Genomic DNA, 16,029 nt, shown 5'->3' with positions numbered 1-16,029 from the left:
CGAAATTGAGGTGTAACCATGTTGCGTTTTGCGCCGTTTCCTGTGGTGGGCACTAGGCCGACCCACACAAGTGAGGTACCGTTTTTCTCGTAAGACTTTGGGGAACGCGGGGTGGGTGGAAATTCGTGGATCCACACAGATTCCAGAACTTTCCACCACAGAAATGTGGAGACAATATGGTTTTTTTTTGGACAATTTTTTAGGTTTGCAAGGGATTCTGGGTAACAGACCCTGGTGGGAGGCAGTCAAGTCACCCCATCCTGGATTCCCCTGGGTGTCTAGTTTTCAAAAATGTTTAGGTTTGCTAGGTTTCCCAAGGTGCCCGCAGAGCTAGGGTTCAAAAACTACAGCTAGACATTTTGCCAAAAAAGGGTCATTTTTCACTGCGAAATTGAGGTGTGACCACGTTGCGTTTTGCGCCGTTTCCTGCCGCGGGCACTAGGCCGACCCACACAAGTTGGGTACCGTTTTTCTTGAAAGACTTTGGGGAACGCGGGGCGGGTGGAAATTTGTGGATCCACACTGGTTCCGGAACTTTCCACAACAGAAATGTGAGGAAAATGTGTTTTTTTGGACAATTTTTAAGGTTTGCAAGGGATTCTGGGTAACAGACCCTGGTTGGAGGCGATCAAGTCACCCCATCCTGGATTCCCCTGGGTGTCTAGTTTTCAAAAATGTATAGGTTTGCTAGGTTTCCCAAGGTGCCCGCAGAGCTAGGGTTCAAAAACTACAGCTAGACATTTTGCCAAAAAAGGGTCATTTTTCACAGCGAAATTGAGGTGTGACCACGTTGCGTTTTGCGCCGTTTCCTGTCGCGGGCACTAGGCCGACCCACACAAGTGAGGTACCGTTTTTCTCGTAAGACTTTGTGGAACGCGGGGTGGGTGGGAATTTGGGGAGCCACGCAGATTCCGGAACTTTCCACCACAGAAATGTGGGGAAAATGTGATTTTTTTTGGACAATTTTTTAGGTTTGCAAGGGATTCTGGGTAACAGACCCTGGTGGGAGGCAGGTAAGTCCCCCCCATCCTGGATTCCCCTGGGTGTCTAGTTTTAAAAAATGTATAGGTTTGCAACATTTCACTAGGTGCCGGCAGAGCTAGTGTTCAAAAACTACAGCTAGACACTTCGCAAAAAAAGGGTACATTTTCATTGTGAAAATGTGGTGTGTTTACGTTGGGTTTTGAGCCATTTCCTGTCGTGGGCACTATGCCTACCCACACAAGTGAGGTACCATTTTTATTGGGAGACTTAGGGTAATTCAGATTTGTAAAGAAACTGTTATTACCTATTGACTTTTGATGCATTTCTGCCTTCCAAATGAAAGACATTGTGTAGAAAAGAAGTTATTCTAAAAAATGACTGATAATTCGCATGCTAGTATGAGTATTCCCAATTTCGGAAATGTTCAAATATCTACTGTTTCTAAACTCTATATTTTGTTCCCATTTCAGAAATACATAGGTGTCTTTCATACCGATTTTTCCATGTACACATTTTTACAGAATTACTATATACTCGGTGCATAACAAAAAACCATTGCAAGTTGCTGCTCAGTTTTTGGCTCTGGGTTCGTCGGGTTCTTGGTGAACCTATAAGTCCTATATATCCCCACAACCAGTAATGTCCAGCGGATGTAACGGTTTATTACTTTCAAAGAGCTGATATAATTAGAAGAAGTTACAGGTGAAAACGTTGACAGAAAAGGCTGTTTTTTTCAACTAATTTTCAATTTATCCTATATTTAACTGTTAGTTTCTATAAAGAAACCTTGATGGAGCTACACAAATGACCCCTTGCTGAATTCAGAATTTTGTCTACTTCTCTAAAATGTATAGCTTTCCAGGATCCATTATTGCTTTTGTACCCATTTCTACCATTAACTGGAAGGAGGTCGAAAGCACAAAAAAAATCAAAAATAGGCTATGTCCCAGAAAAATGACAAAACTGTGTAAAAAAAATGTTGGGTTTCTGACAAAAGTCTGGTTTCCCCTAAAAGCTGGGAAAATGGTGATTTCAACCCCACAAACCCTTTTTTGATAACATTTGCAGGGAAAAACCCAGATGCTTTCATTTGCAGCCCGTTTTTCCAATTTTTCCGAAAAATAACAACACTTTGCTGTATTTTGGCTCATTTCTGTGACTCCTCCAGGAAAATCCACAAACCCTAAGTACCTTTAGAATCCCCATGATGTTGGAAGAAAAGGACGCAAATTTGGCGTGGATATCTTATGTGGTCAAAAAGTTACAGGGGCCTCATCGCGCACTACCCCAAATAGCCAAAAACAGGCTTGGCACAGGAGGGGGAAAAGGCCTGGCAGCGAAGGGGTTAAGCAAGGCTGTGTCCTTGCACCGCTGTTATTTTCTTTGTATATTGCAGATATAGAATTGATGCTAAGTTCAGATTTGGGCGTGGCACCAAAACTAGGAGGCAAAAAGATACCATATCTAGCATATACAGACGATATAGTAATCTTGTCCCTAACTCCAAAAGGACACCAGTATCAACTGAATCAATTAGACACGTATAATACAGTGAATGGTTTGATGGCTAACTTGTCAAAAACAAAAATTGTGACGTTTGGACAGTCTTTACAATCTAAAAAGTGGACATTAGGAGAAAATCTAATTGAGGTAGTGGAACAATATAATTATCTTGGTGTAACCTTCGACAAAAAGTTATCATGGTTAAACCATAAGGTTGGTAAGACTGCAAAATCAGTAGCTATTACTAAATCAATCTTGAGATTTATGAAAATGTTTGGAGGAAATGCAATTATTCCATCACTTAAAGTACTACAAATAAAAAGGATTCCATATTTACTATACACATCTCCAGTTATGAACAAGAAAGTCATCCTTGAACTTGAGAAATGTTTTATGAAATGTGTACGCACCATACTTCATTTAAGACAGGCCACTCCGCATTGTATGATAAGACTGGAATTTGGTCTAAAATCTCTGGAAATGTTGCATAAGAGAAGTTGTGTTAACTATAATATTGATTGTGCTAAGGCTGATTCATGCACACTGAAACATCTAATATTTGAAGAACTCTGGAGCAAAAAAGTCAGAGATTTGCAATTACATAGTATAATGATGGAAATGGGATCTTATGACCTGCCTGATACACAGGAGATGGGGCGAATGACTAGGGATGTGCGGAAAAAACTAATACGTAATAATGACAAAGCAGTGGCATTTAGATATTATACAAGCTGGGAAATATAAACATACGGATTTAGTAATTGACACTTATACCTAACAGGTTCAAGAATACTTGGGATGGAATCTGTCCGGTAACATAAAATGGAAATACTTAAGGTTTAGACAATTCTATATTCCGATTGGGGAGTTTGAAGGGTCTTGGAACCAGACACTTAAAGGTATACAAGTATGACGGTTTTGTGGAATCTGTAAATAAACTCTTGAACACTTAATGTGCATCTGCCCGAAGCTGTTGACTATACGGAGGATACACTTACGTTCCTTGTTTAATAATGCTAAAATAAGAACAACTAGAGAGGCTGTACGCTATTGTTTCAGGCTCAAAGAGGACCTATATGATGTTTACCCGTGAAAATTATTTTATCTCAAAGTTTGCATTTTCTATTTTTATTGTAATCAAATGGTTAATACAATAAAGTATACTTTACCCTTAAAAAAAAAACCTATTCAAATCCATAGTTTGACGTGAACACAAATGAGGGGATTGATGAAGAAAGATGGGCATTTGAAATAAACCATAATGTTTGAGAATGTGGAAGAAACCTGGATTAAGAAGACCAATACATGACACTTACTCAAACACTGCATCCCTCACCTCTTCTGTCACACATCTTTGCCATATTAGAAAAAGGTGGAGTCTGATTTCTTCTTACATTAGAGGATTACTTATGTTTATTTAGGCCTGGGTATGAATCCTCAGAGCACATGAAAGATTGAGGGGCATATTCACAAAAGCTATTTTGGAGTACTTACTGTATGAATGAATGCAGAGGATTTTTATGAAAGCCGCTAATGCCCATGGGCTTCTTGGCATTAGAAACTGCTAAGGAAAGTACTGCAACCCCTCTTGGAACATATTAGTTAGAGAACAACAAGGTTTTAAGTGCTTTCGTGAAATGCATAAAATTGGTCTGATATTTGCTCCACAATTTTCCAGTGGAAAATGTAAAACTTCTGCTACCCAATGACTTGCTTTTACCTTTAGTTTTTGCCAGATTATTACATTAGTGGAGCACAGAGGCTTATAGGGGCATAGCACAGGAATCTGAGCTTAGTATATTTCTGACCGTAATCATGTAAAACCATGTAAGCAATGCACAAGGCCTTAAAAGCAATCCGTTTTATACAGGCAACAAGTGCAAATTAGACAGTGCCTCTGATACCGACTGAAATGTAGGAATACTGAGAAGCTGCACAGCTAATTTGTAAGAGTTTTAAGTTTATTTAATAGTTGTTTTACATTAACAAAGAGCTTTGCAACAGTAAATTAGAGATAGTACCAAGGCAACTATTACTGTTTTCTTTGGCTCAAGAGGATTACAAGAAAAAACTTTAATATTCTCAAAATATAAAAGCAGGACGAGGTGACGTGATTGATTTGATCTAAAAAGGTCAGATTAGTATCAAACAGCACCCCTAAGGTCTTTACCTTTCGAGAAGAGGACGAAAGAGTTCCTAGATCTTGAGGCCACTAGGTGAGGGACCAGAAAGACTTATTACTGAACAGAAGAACCTCTGTTTTTCCAGAAATAAGTTTGAGGCAGTTATTTTTCATCCCTTTTCCAATTTACATCATACAGTTGTGGAACCTATTCGCTACCTCATGAAAGCTACCTGAAATAGACACAAGAATTTGGGTGTCATCTGCGTATGATACTATAGAAAACACAAAGGAGTGAATCAGTCTATCCAAAGGTGTAACATACACATTAAACAATGTGGGACTAATCATTCAGAGTGACGGACTGTTCTCTGTCCAAGAAATAGGACCTTTATAGAGCCAGGGCAGATTCCTTAATCCTTATGCCCTCAAGTTGAGCTATCAAAACTGTATGACTAACAGTGTCTAACACAGCCAACAGATCGAACAGAATGAGTGCTGCCTTATCCCCTCTAGCCACTAACGCTCTAATTTCTCATGTTGCAACAGCTGGAGCAGACTCAGTACTGTGACCGACTAAAGCCAAACTGAGAAGAGAAGAGAAATTGATATTTTTCCAGGAAGCTTTCTCCACTATTTAGGTTGGGATTGGCATTCAAGAAATAGGACGATAACTGCTGACTTCATGTGGAATGAGTGATGGCGTTTTTATTACAGGCAACACAGAGGCCTTCTTCCAAGGTCTAAGAAAATATCCCTAACTAAACATACTATTTAGTAGGTTAGTAAGATGTACGGATACTATCACCAGTGCTAAGAGTAAGATTTCAGAGGGGCATGGATCTGACAGGGCGCCTGATTTAACTGAATTAATTAATTTTATCACCTGCTCAGCTGTCAGATGAGTGAATTCACTAAGTGTCTCAGTTCCCATAGTAGGGATTTAATGATTAGAATAGAACTGATTATCAACCTGTGTATTTGAGGAAAATTCATTGGACACGTAACTTACCTTCAGTAACACCTTATCTGGCAGAGAGGATCTAGTCGCTTTAGGGGCTGCCTTTTTTACTGGTTCTTTACCACGGGTCTCCAACCTTTTTGTGTACTGAGAGGATGTGGTCTTATGGCTAGAGCGGTTGACCGCGAAGCTGGGAACCAGGTTCAAGTCTTGGCAAGGGACACTCAACATCCTGGGATTCTATGCAAAATGCAATCTCCCTGTGCCTGACAAAATGAATCTGCCCGTCTGTTATACAACTGGTGCTCAAGTAAAGTGCTCCGATACCTTTGGGTCAAGTTCGCACTATATAAAACTCAAAAAAGAAAACATGCTCAATGAAACACATTAAGAGCTACTATTATTAGTGTTATATGATACTTTTTTTAATATGTATAATAATTCATCCAAGCAAAAGCTTTTTAATTTAATAAGCTAGGCTGCACACGGGTGAGCTACTCAGAGAGAGCTGGAGAGCACAGTAGCTCACGAACTACTGTTTGGAGACCCCTGTTTTATGCAGTGTTCATACGGTGTTATAGCTTTCTACTCCCTACGGGATTTTTATAGTCTTTCTTGGAGATTGGTCCTCTCTGTGAGGATCTTGCTTCACCTATAATTTTCGCATAGTCTGGTCCCTTTCTATATGTGGACCAGCTTCTCCTATTTGAAGATGGTTGGTGAGGGCACTTCACAGCCTCTCTTCCAAGGATTGTATTGCTTGGGGATCAGATTTTAAGATAAAGAATCTGAGGCTAGATATTTCTATCAGATGGGCAAGTTAGTTATCTTTGGTAACACTTTATCTGGTAGACACACCATCTAGCTGCAGATTCCTTGTCGACCTATCCATCCTTCCCACTCTGCGAACTGAGGGCCCTGTAGTCTCCTAGATTCACTCTTTGTAATGTACTGCGGTTCTTCTATCTGTACTTGTTTATACAAGATACTACGTGGCTCTGCGTTGTTAGCACAAAAATAATCACAAAAGAGAGTTATGTCAGCGCGTCGGAGAAGGGTTTACATTGAGTCCTTTCACGTCACATTCGGGAGACAACGCTGTGATGGAGCCGGTAGACACCCTTTACCGTCACACAGAGGTACTGCTAAAAAAGTTTCTAGATCCAGTCTGGTGCCAGGGGAGGGATTCTAAGATCAGGAATGTGCTGCTAGATGTCTCCATCAGATTTATACCTCACTGACTTTTGCTTGAAAAGAAATTGCCAAGTTTATTACAAAAGGTTTGATTTAGGCCTGAGGTACTCTTATTGTTGAAAAAAAGTGTATTAACGGTTTGCAAAATGTTCTTTAGCTGAGTTGTAGGTGGATTCAATTTTTCCAACAATATGGGTAGATTTTTTTAGTCATAATCATGGCTTTGTAATCTCTATACACGCTTGTATTTATTTCTTCTACATTTTTGCTCCTGTCTACGTCAGTTGTTTCTGAGATCTTAGATTGTCCAATTACCATGGAGCTGAGGGCTTGTTTCTGTGAGTTTCGTGTTTTTTTGTAGTAGTCATCTGATCAACAGGTTTGTAATCCATTCAGTATAATTAGAGGTCACCAGGTCCAGATCGCTGACAGAACACGGTTGGATTTCTGATAGTATTCCTGTTAAACTTATCTGCTTCAATTTTATGCCAGGCACAAGATTGAATTGTTTGGCCTGAACTGTGATCCGGCAATACTTTGTTCCAAATCTTCAGCTCAAAAAATATTTTATGGTCTAATTACGTAAGCAGTAACTTGGGAATGAATTTAAGAAGTTATAAAAGAAAAAATGCTGTCCAGTGTATGGCCAGCTGTGTGAGCAGCAGTGTGAACCAGTTGGGGAAGGCTAAAGCTCAACATATTATACACTAAATGATTCATACATTTTTCATCAGATGCTTCTAAGTGGAAATTAAAATTACCTAGTATTGTGAAATTTGATAAATGTAGGCAGGATTCGAATAGCGCACTTATTGTCCGCACAACATTAATAATAGTTTCTGGTGGTCTGTAAACTAGCATGCCCTCAAATGAGTAGTTCTTGGACATTTCAAGTAAGCACTTCACAATCCATGGAAGTCACAGGTTGAAATGCGTACAAATAAATACGATAGATAACCGCTACCTCCACATTGAGGCATGCAGTCATTTTCTAAAACTGGAGTTGCCTGCCAGGATGGCAGAGATCAATTAAGGAACCAAAGGCGGGACCGCCTCAGTTTCAATAACAAACATTATCTCTGGGGAGCCTAGGGAGTAGTTCGTAATATAATCGGCAAATTCATATTTGTTTTTGATTATGGATTTTGTATTGATAAGAACGCATGGTACATTACTTTGTCTCTTTGCTGCTGGGGATATCCATAGTTTGCTACCTGTGGAAAAATTACCATTAACCCAATCTTCGACTAAGGAGAATTTAAAGCCGTTGCAGGTTATATTACCATGGCCTAATGCACTATTGAGCTCAACTGAGTTGCATAAGATTACTAAGTTTGAGAGAAAGGAGTTCTTCATTGGAATAGCTCAGTGTTTTAGTTTGCTAGGGGGCAATTTGACCAAGGGTTCTGAAGCTAGGAGCTGTCCGGGCACGGAATGGTGCAGACAGGCTTGCCTTGCGAGTGTGTGCTCTCATGTTTCTGATGCCTGCCATACAAGGGGCGTGGCCGGGGACAAGGAAAAAATCTGACACCGGCTCAGCACACTAGAATTATAAATGAGTGGGCAAAGAAAAAATAAACTTGAGTCCAACGACTCTGCTCCTCGTACAAGCTCCAATATTAGAAGTGTAGTGGAAAAAAAAGTTGTTTAAACAAAACAAGAGAAAACAAAACGAACAAGTCACTTACCTTCGGTAATGATATATCTGTAAGAGACATACATTAGTTATAGATTCCTTACCTTAGAATTACCCCCAGGCACCCGAGTGGATCCTGAGAAATGTTTTCGCAGCAGTACCCCTGTGCGTCAGTAGTTGGCGTCGGTCGACTCCCCGTTCGTCGTTGTGGTCACCGGGAGGACGTCACAGTATCTACTTAGACGCCATCCTCGCGCGCTGACGTCAGTTCTTTACATGACATTCCACGCCAGAAGCGCAGAGCCAGGCAAGACACTGAACACTGATGCACAAAACTACAGCCCTGAAAAGGGTGTGTCTTATCCTAGAAGTCAGTTCACATAACGGGGAGGATGGGTGGGGCGGTGAGTAATCCATTACTAATCTACGTCTCTTACAGATATATTGTTACCGACTTGTTCATCTCAAAGAGACAGTTACGGATTCCTCACCTTAGAATAGACACGCCAGCAATACCAATCTGTGAATCAAATTCACACCAGAAAGTCTTGGAGAACTGAACAGCCAAAAAAGCTGTCTCTCTGGACTTGGCTGTCCAGGCAGTAGTGTTTCATGAATGTGTGCAGGGATGCCCACGTGGCATTGAGGGAGACTCTACGTCCCAAAGCAGTAGGTACCGCGGTCACCCTGGTGGAATGGGCACGCAACCCTACTGGAGGTTCCTTCTTTCCCAAGGAATAACACATTTTGATGCAAAGAACGACCCGAGAGTTGATCAGTTTGTGCAGATACAAACTTAAAATATTAGGGATTGCATCCTTGCAAATGGTGCCCAAGTAGGGGCCAGGCACCTCCTGAAAATGACACGGAGGTGTCTACAAGGAAACTAACAGCGCCAGGTGGTCAAAGTCCATCCAGTTCGTACTGCGCGGACGCGCATTCATGTTATTTATGAAGTCTGCCATCCAATGGGGCGTGGCTAAAATCTGACGGCGGCTCAGCACGTCAGAAGTGAATATGAGAGGGCAAAGAAAACCAAACATTGGAGTCCAGCGACTCCTGTTCCTCACACAGGCTAACCAGTGAGAAGGAGAATACTGGAACAAAAATACTCATTAAAAGAAATGTGAGAAAATTAAACACAAACCTAAAATAACAGGACTTGCACCCTTCTAATATGGCACCCAAGTAGGAGACAGGCACATCCTTATAAGGACACCGAGGTGCCTACAAGAAAATGAATAGTACTACTTGAGGTACTCCAAAATGCAATTCACAAAACGCCAGTTAGAGATTTCTGCCTCCCCTATCTTTTCTCTAAGGAGATATATACCCTAGTTGCAGTTATCGCCTGTGCCGGCTCTATGATAAACCCCAGAAAAATTATGGTTTGTGACTGCCTCAATTTAAATTTACCCCAACTGAATATGAAACCTTCAAGTACGGTAGCAGTGAAATGCTTATTCTGAGGTGTCGCTTTAGGCTATGTTGGCATTGGTCCATAATCAGGATATTGTTGAGGTACACTATCAGCTTCACTTCTCTCGTGTGGTTGAATATCATGACCAAACTGACTATTTTGTGAAGCAGCAAGGTACAGACGACAGGACAAACAGTAGTGCCCTGAATTCTTACACCTTGTGATTCCTCTGGAATACATTAGGTGTCACCCTCTGCCACTGCTTCACCAAGTGGTAACATTCAATCTGGAAACTTTTAATAGTCTTTAGAACCAAGGCACCACTGGTCAATTCTTGCCAGATCGGACTTACTTGAGTATCATCCACCAGAGTTGGTATTCCCCCTTGAAGGTACCTCTCAATCCAAAACCTCTAACCGCACCTCTTGAAAGGAAGAAACCTCAAATGCTGAGGTAATGTTGACACTGTCCTCTTCAATAAGATTGTCCTGTTTGAGGGACTTGGTTGAGAAATTGGCTGGTATAGGGCCCTCTTCCTCAGCACACACCCTCCAAAAATCTTCTGTCCAAAAATCATCTTAAACAAAGCTTTGGCCCTATTGAGTGAGGTGAAAGCACACACATTTGCTCAGTTCTTTCAAAAAAGGCTACCCAAAGACGCCTCCCTGAGCCACCAGACCCATTCTGATGTGGCCATATCTTAATGTTTAGGCTTCACTTTGATCAGAAGCGATCTGCATCTCTCAATGGATATGGTGCAATTCACATTGCCTAGAAAAATCACCGCTCGTTGGGCCCAAACTTAAAGGATCTCAGGTGAGATCACACTGCCCATCTCCCTCACCTTCTCTGCCATGTAGAGGATTTTAGTGATTGGACTTGCTATATCAACCACCGTGCACGATGAGTGGCCTGAATGGAGCCTCCTCACTCAGGACCGTAATCTTATGTGGAGGGTTCAAAGTAATAGATTGGGACACAAAGCCCTGATATTTACAGGTATGCAGTGCGCTGATTACACTCTCAATATTTAATAACTGCCTCTGCTGAGGCAGTGCAATGTTCCCAAAAAAGCTCAACGGAACAAGAAACCCATTACTGACCCCCAGTTTGCCAAATCGGGTCCATTGTCAGGCATCTGAAATAGAGCAAAGGGTGCTTACAATCGTAATAAGTCCGAGAAATAGCTTGAAAGACATTCAAAAATACAACTGAAAATAATATGATCCACATAAATCTCTAAGACTAGATAAGACCCTCTTGTAGATCTTTATTGAAGCAATGAGTCAAGGGAGAATTCCTATGATCCCTAGAGGTTGGAGGACCGCTTAAAAGAAAAACCTGAATGGCTTAAAAAGTTTATAACACGTTCGGATGCTGCACACCAATAAGCATACAATCAATTCAAGCACAATATTCAACTCCCATACAGAACCATCAATCACAAGGCAAGGAATCCCTAGAGGGGAAGGGCACTTATCTGCTGTAGGAGCAAAGAAGAAAAAAGGAGAGAGGCGGAGCAACAAGCATTACATATATGTAAATAGATAGTGATTAGATATTAAAGCCTACAGTTTTTCATCAATGGTTCATGGGGAAATGTAGTAGGATATGGTTACAGTTATAGCTGCTGGAGAGTAAAGTGAAGAAAGGGAAAGATAATCCTCACCTCAGGTCGTGGCACATTATTCAACATTAGCAAGGGATTTGCACAATGCTGAGGCACTCTGCCACCAAGACTGCACTCACAGAGTCTGTGTAGACTCAGACTGTATACCAATTATTTTTATTTAACAACAATGTGTACATTGTGTGCATTTCAACAAACAGTTAACCATGAATATGATAGTGGACATTGCTGCTCAAATTCTATTAGATGCACTCACACAAGAAGATCAAACTCACAAACAGTAAACCTAGGATTAAGATTGTAGGTTATAGGTTAAAGCATCAAGCTGAGTCACATCAAACTGTCCGCATGATGCAGACCATTAACAGCTTGATATATGAAACAATGCTCCATAACCAACGTTAACAAATATACCCCTTTCCCCAACCAGACCCCACCATCCTTCCTTCGAGGTCATGCATAATTTCATATTTCCTTTAAACAAGAAGAAAAGAAAAGCAATAATGCCTTCTGGCCACTAAGACCCCACCCTGTGTAAATTCCACTATAAAAATGTCTGCATTGGCGAGAGTAAAGAACAAGTTACTTACCTTCGGTAAAGATATATCTGTAAGAAACATAGGTTGGTTATAGATTCCTTACCTTAGAATTACCCCCAGGCGTTAGACTGGATCTGGAAAGTTTTTCGTCAGCAGTACCCCTGCGCGTCGGAAGGAGGAGTCAGTCGACTCCACGTTCATTGTTGGCGTCTCGGTCGCCGGGATAACGTTGCGGTAGCTACATAGACGCCGCCCTCGCGCGCTGACGTCAGTTCTGTACAAGACTTTCCACGCCAGAAGCGCAGAGCCATGCAATACACTGACCACTGGTGCACAAAACTAGGGCCCTGAAAGGATGTCCCTTAACCCTAGAAGTCAGTTCGCAGAACGGGGAGGATGGGTGGGGCGGTAAGGAATCTATAACTAACCTACGTTTCTTACAGACACGTGTTCTGAGCACAACATTGTCTGGATGGACAGAGAGAAAAGGAGGTTTGCAAGAAAGAGCCTGGAGCTCACTAACTCTCCTAGCAGAGGTGATGGCAACCAGGAAAGCAGTCTTCAAAGTTAACAGACGAAGAGGACAGTTGTTAAGAAGCTCAAACGGAGCGCACATTAAATATGTCCCACTGTGGCATTACAAAGGGAATAGGAGGGAAAAGATGAGTAATGCCTTTGAGGAATCTATTTACAACAGGGAACTTGAAAAGGGAGGGCTGATCAGAAAACCGTAAGAAAGGCTGAAATAGCAGAAAGGTAGACCTTGATAGTGCCCAGAGCAGAACCCTGCTGGGCCAAAAAAGAAGGAACAGAAGGACTTCTGAAAGAGGAGCAGAAAGGGGATCCACAGCCTTTGCTCTGCGCCATGCCACAAACTTGTTCCACCTGCAGGCGTATACCAACTTAGTAGAGGGACACCTGGCTACCAGAATGACCTCACATATTTCAGGAGGCAAGTCGAAAGGAATCAACTGCCGCCGCTCAATCTCCACGCAAGGAGGTGGAGACTGGACAGGTTCGGGTGGAGGACCTTTCTCCTGTTGCTGCGACAGAAGATCCTCCCGAAGAGGCAGTCAGATCGGTAGATCGATGGTCATACTGAGTAGCTCAGGATCCCAAACTCTTTAAGCCCAGTCTGGGGTAACAAAAATGACATGGGCCCGGTCACGCCTGATTTTCTTCCGCACTCTGGGCAGAAGAGGTATAGGCGGAAAGGCGTACAACAGACCGCAACTCCACTAGCGACGAAAAGCGTCACCTAGCGAGTGCCGCCTTGGAAATTCCAACGCGCAGAACTGCTGACATTGCGAGTTCTCTTCGGGGGTGAACAGATCTAACCAAGGCTCTCCCTACAGTTGAAAGAGACCGTGCGCCACCTCCGAGTGAAGACGCCATTCGTGATCAATCATGCACCTGCGGTTGTGTTCGTCCGCCCTGGCGTTCAGTGAACCTGCCAGGTTTTGAACCACCAGGGACATGCCCTGATGGTCCAGCCATGTCCGGAGGCGCAGGACCTCCTGACATCGGGTCCACGACCCCACCCCGCCCTGTTTGTTGCAGTACCACATGGCGGTGGAATGGTCTGTGAGCACCTGCACTACTCTCCCTTTGACAGAGGGAAGGAATGCCTTCAGTGTAAGTCGGATCGCAAAGAGCTCCAGAAAGTTGATATGGAGCCTGGACTCCACCGGAGACCAGAGGCCTCTGATCTCCGCCTCGCCCATGTGGCCACCCCTCCCATGTGGCCTCCCCACCCCAGGAAGGACACATCCGTCACCACTGTGTGCTCCGGTTGGGGATGGAAGAGGAATCAGGCATTGACACAATGCCAGTTCGTGAGCCACCACTGCAATTGTTGTGCAGTGCCCTCCGAGATCTGGACCTATTCAGACAGGTTCCCCCATGCTGCACCCACTGGAACTTCAGGTCCCACTGCAGAGCCTGCATATGCAATCTGGCATGATCGACCAGCAGGATGCAGGAGGTCATGAGGCCCAGCGGCCTCAGGGTCACCCTGACGGAAACCCAGGATAGAGGCTGAAAGATCTGAATCAGAGCCTTCTTCGGAAGGATCGACTTGAAAGTGCGTTGTATCCAGAACCACTACGATGAAGAGGAGCTTCTGAGAGGGAATCAGGTGTGACTTCGGCACATTGATGGAGAACCCCAGCAAATGCAGGAGGTCGACCGTAGTCTGGAGGTGGGAGACAACTGTCCGGGGTGAGCCCGCCTTCAACAGCCAGTCGTCAAGATAGGGAAAGACTGGAACCCTGATCTGCGCAGATGAGCAACGACCAGCGCCATCACTTTCGTGAACACTCCAGGGGCGCTGGTAAGGCCGAAGAGGAGCACGGTAAACAAAGTGCTTGTGGCCGGCAGGACGGGAATGTGGAAATATGCATCCTGCAGGTCTGACGCTACCATCCAGTCTCCAGGGTCGAGGGCAGACAAGTCTTGAGCTGGAATTAACATCTTGAACTTCTCCTTCCGCAGGAAGTGATTGACGTTACTGAGGTCGAAGATAGGACGCAGGCCCTTGTCCTTCCTGGACACCAGAAAGTAGTGGGAGTAGTGGGAGTAACAACCACGTCCTACTTCTGGCGCAGGAACATGCTCGATGGCCCCCTTGAACAAGAGGGCCACAACTTCCTGTTGAAGAAGTGCCAAGTGATCCCGACATGCGGTGGTACTGGGGTGGCATGGCTGGAGGGGTAGTCTTGAAGGGGAGGGAGTAGCACCTTCGGACTATTTGTAAAACCCACCTGTCCGAAATGATGGTGCGCAAATGGGGGAGGTGATGGCGAATCTTGCCACTCACTGGCGATTGATGGGCCTGAAAAACGAGACCAGGAAGGTCTGGAGGCAGTGGTGGCTGGGATGGAGATGGACTGACCCGCCCGCTGGCCCCCTGACCCAGCTCAGCGGGTCCCACGTCCGCGGCCGCACCGAGACTGTTGCTGCGCAGGCCTGTGGCTCTGAAACTAACGTGTCGGATGCCCCTTCTGTGACCACGAAAGGAGCGAAAAACAGAAGGCGGAGGAGGGCGTGTGGCGGAAAGGCCCAAAGACTTGGCCGTAGCCCGCGAGTCCTTAAAGCGCTCCAACGCACTATCTGCTTTGTCGCTGAAAAGGCAATAGCCATCAAAGGGCATGTCCATCAAACTGTTCTGGACATCCCCGGAAAAAACAGTTGTCCTCAGCCAGGTGTGGCGACAAAGCGCCACTGTCGTGGAAATCGCCCTGCCCAGCGAGTCGGCGGCATCAAGGCCACAACAAATTTGGCTGCATCCCTCCCTTCAGCATTAGCTTTGAGAGAGCACTGTCCGGACCTCCTCTGGACATTGAGGCAGCACGCGTGCCACCGTATCCCACACAGAATGGGTATAATGGCCCAAGAGGCATGCGGTGTTCACAGACCGCAGCCCTCAACTGGCAGTAAAAAAAAAAATCTTCTTACCGAAATGCTCCAGTTTCTTGGATTCCCTGTCCGGTGGTACGGTAAGGAATGCGCTCGGGGGCGCAGAGGCTTGGACAACCAAGCTCTCGGGGTGGGGTGTTGGGAAAGGAAAAGGGGGTCGCCCGGAGCCGGGCGATGGCATCTGGCATAGGTTCCTATCCACAGGAGCCCCTGTGTTGAGCCTGGACCAGGTGCCCAAAAGAACATCTGAAAGTGCATTGTTAAAAGGCAGCAGTGGATCCGAAGAGGTAGTCGCAAGAGCTTGAGGTGGAGGGAATTGGCCGCCCTACGCAACACCACTGCGTAACTTGCACCCTCCTCTGTAGCCACAGTAGAAGGAGACAGCATGCCAAGGTCAAGAGAGGTATCAAGACCACTGGCATCCCCCAACTCCTCTGCTCAGTCCCGGTCAAACCCACATTGTGCTGTGAGAGGGTCCTCAGTTCTCCACTTCCTCTGAAGGCTGATAAACAGGCCGAAAATAAGGAGGAAGGACATAGGGATGGAAATCCCCCATCGGCGTCGGAATCGGCATCGAGGGACGTCGGTCCGGCGCCGTATCCACATCGGGGCAGAAACCGGGG

General features: G+C 44.4%; 1 protein-coding gene across 1 annotated transcript in view; it reads right to left on the bottom strand.

Moving 5' to 3' along the window:
• The window catches only part of RNF17 (ring finger protein 17), a 2,644,767-nt gene that overhangs the window by 1,227,509 nt on the left and 1,401,229 nt on the right, over positions 1-16,029 (bottom strand). The gene's annotated exons all lie outside the window — the stretch shown is intronic.

This window comes from Triturus cristatus, chromosome 8 (assembly GCF_964204655.1).
Source record: "Triturus cristatus chromosome 8, aTriCri1.1, whole genome shotgun sequence".
Lineage (NCBI taxonomy): Eukaryota > Metazoa > Chordata > Amphibia > Caudata > Salamandridae > Triturus > Triturus cristatus.
This window is presented reverse-complemented; position numbering and strand designations above follow the sequence as displayed.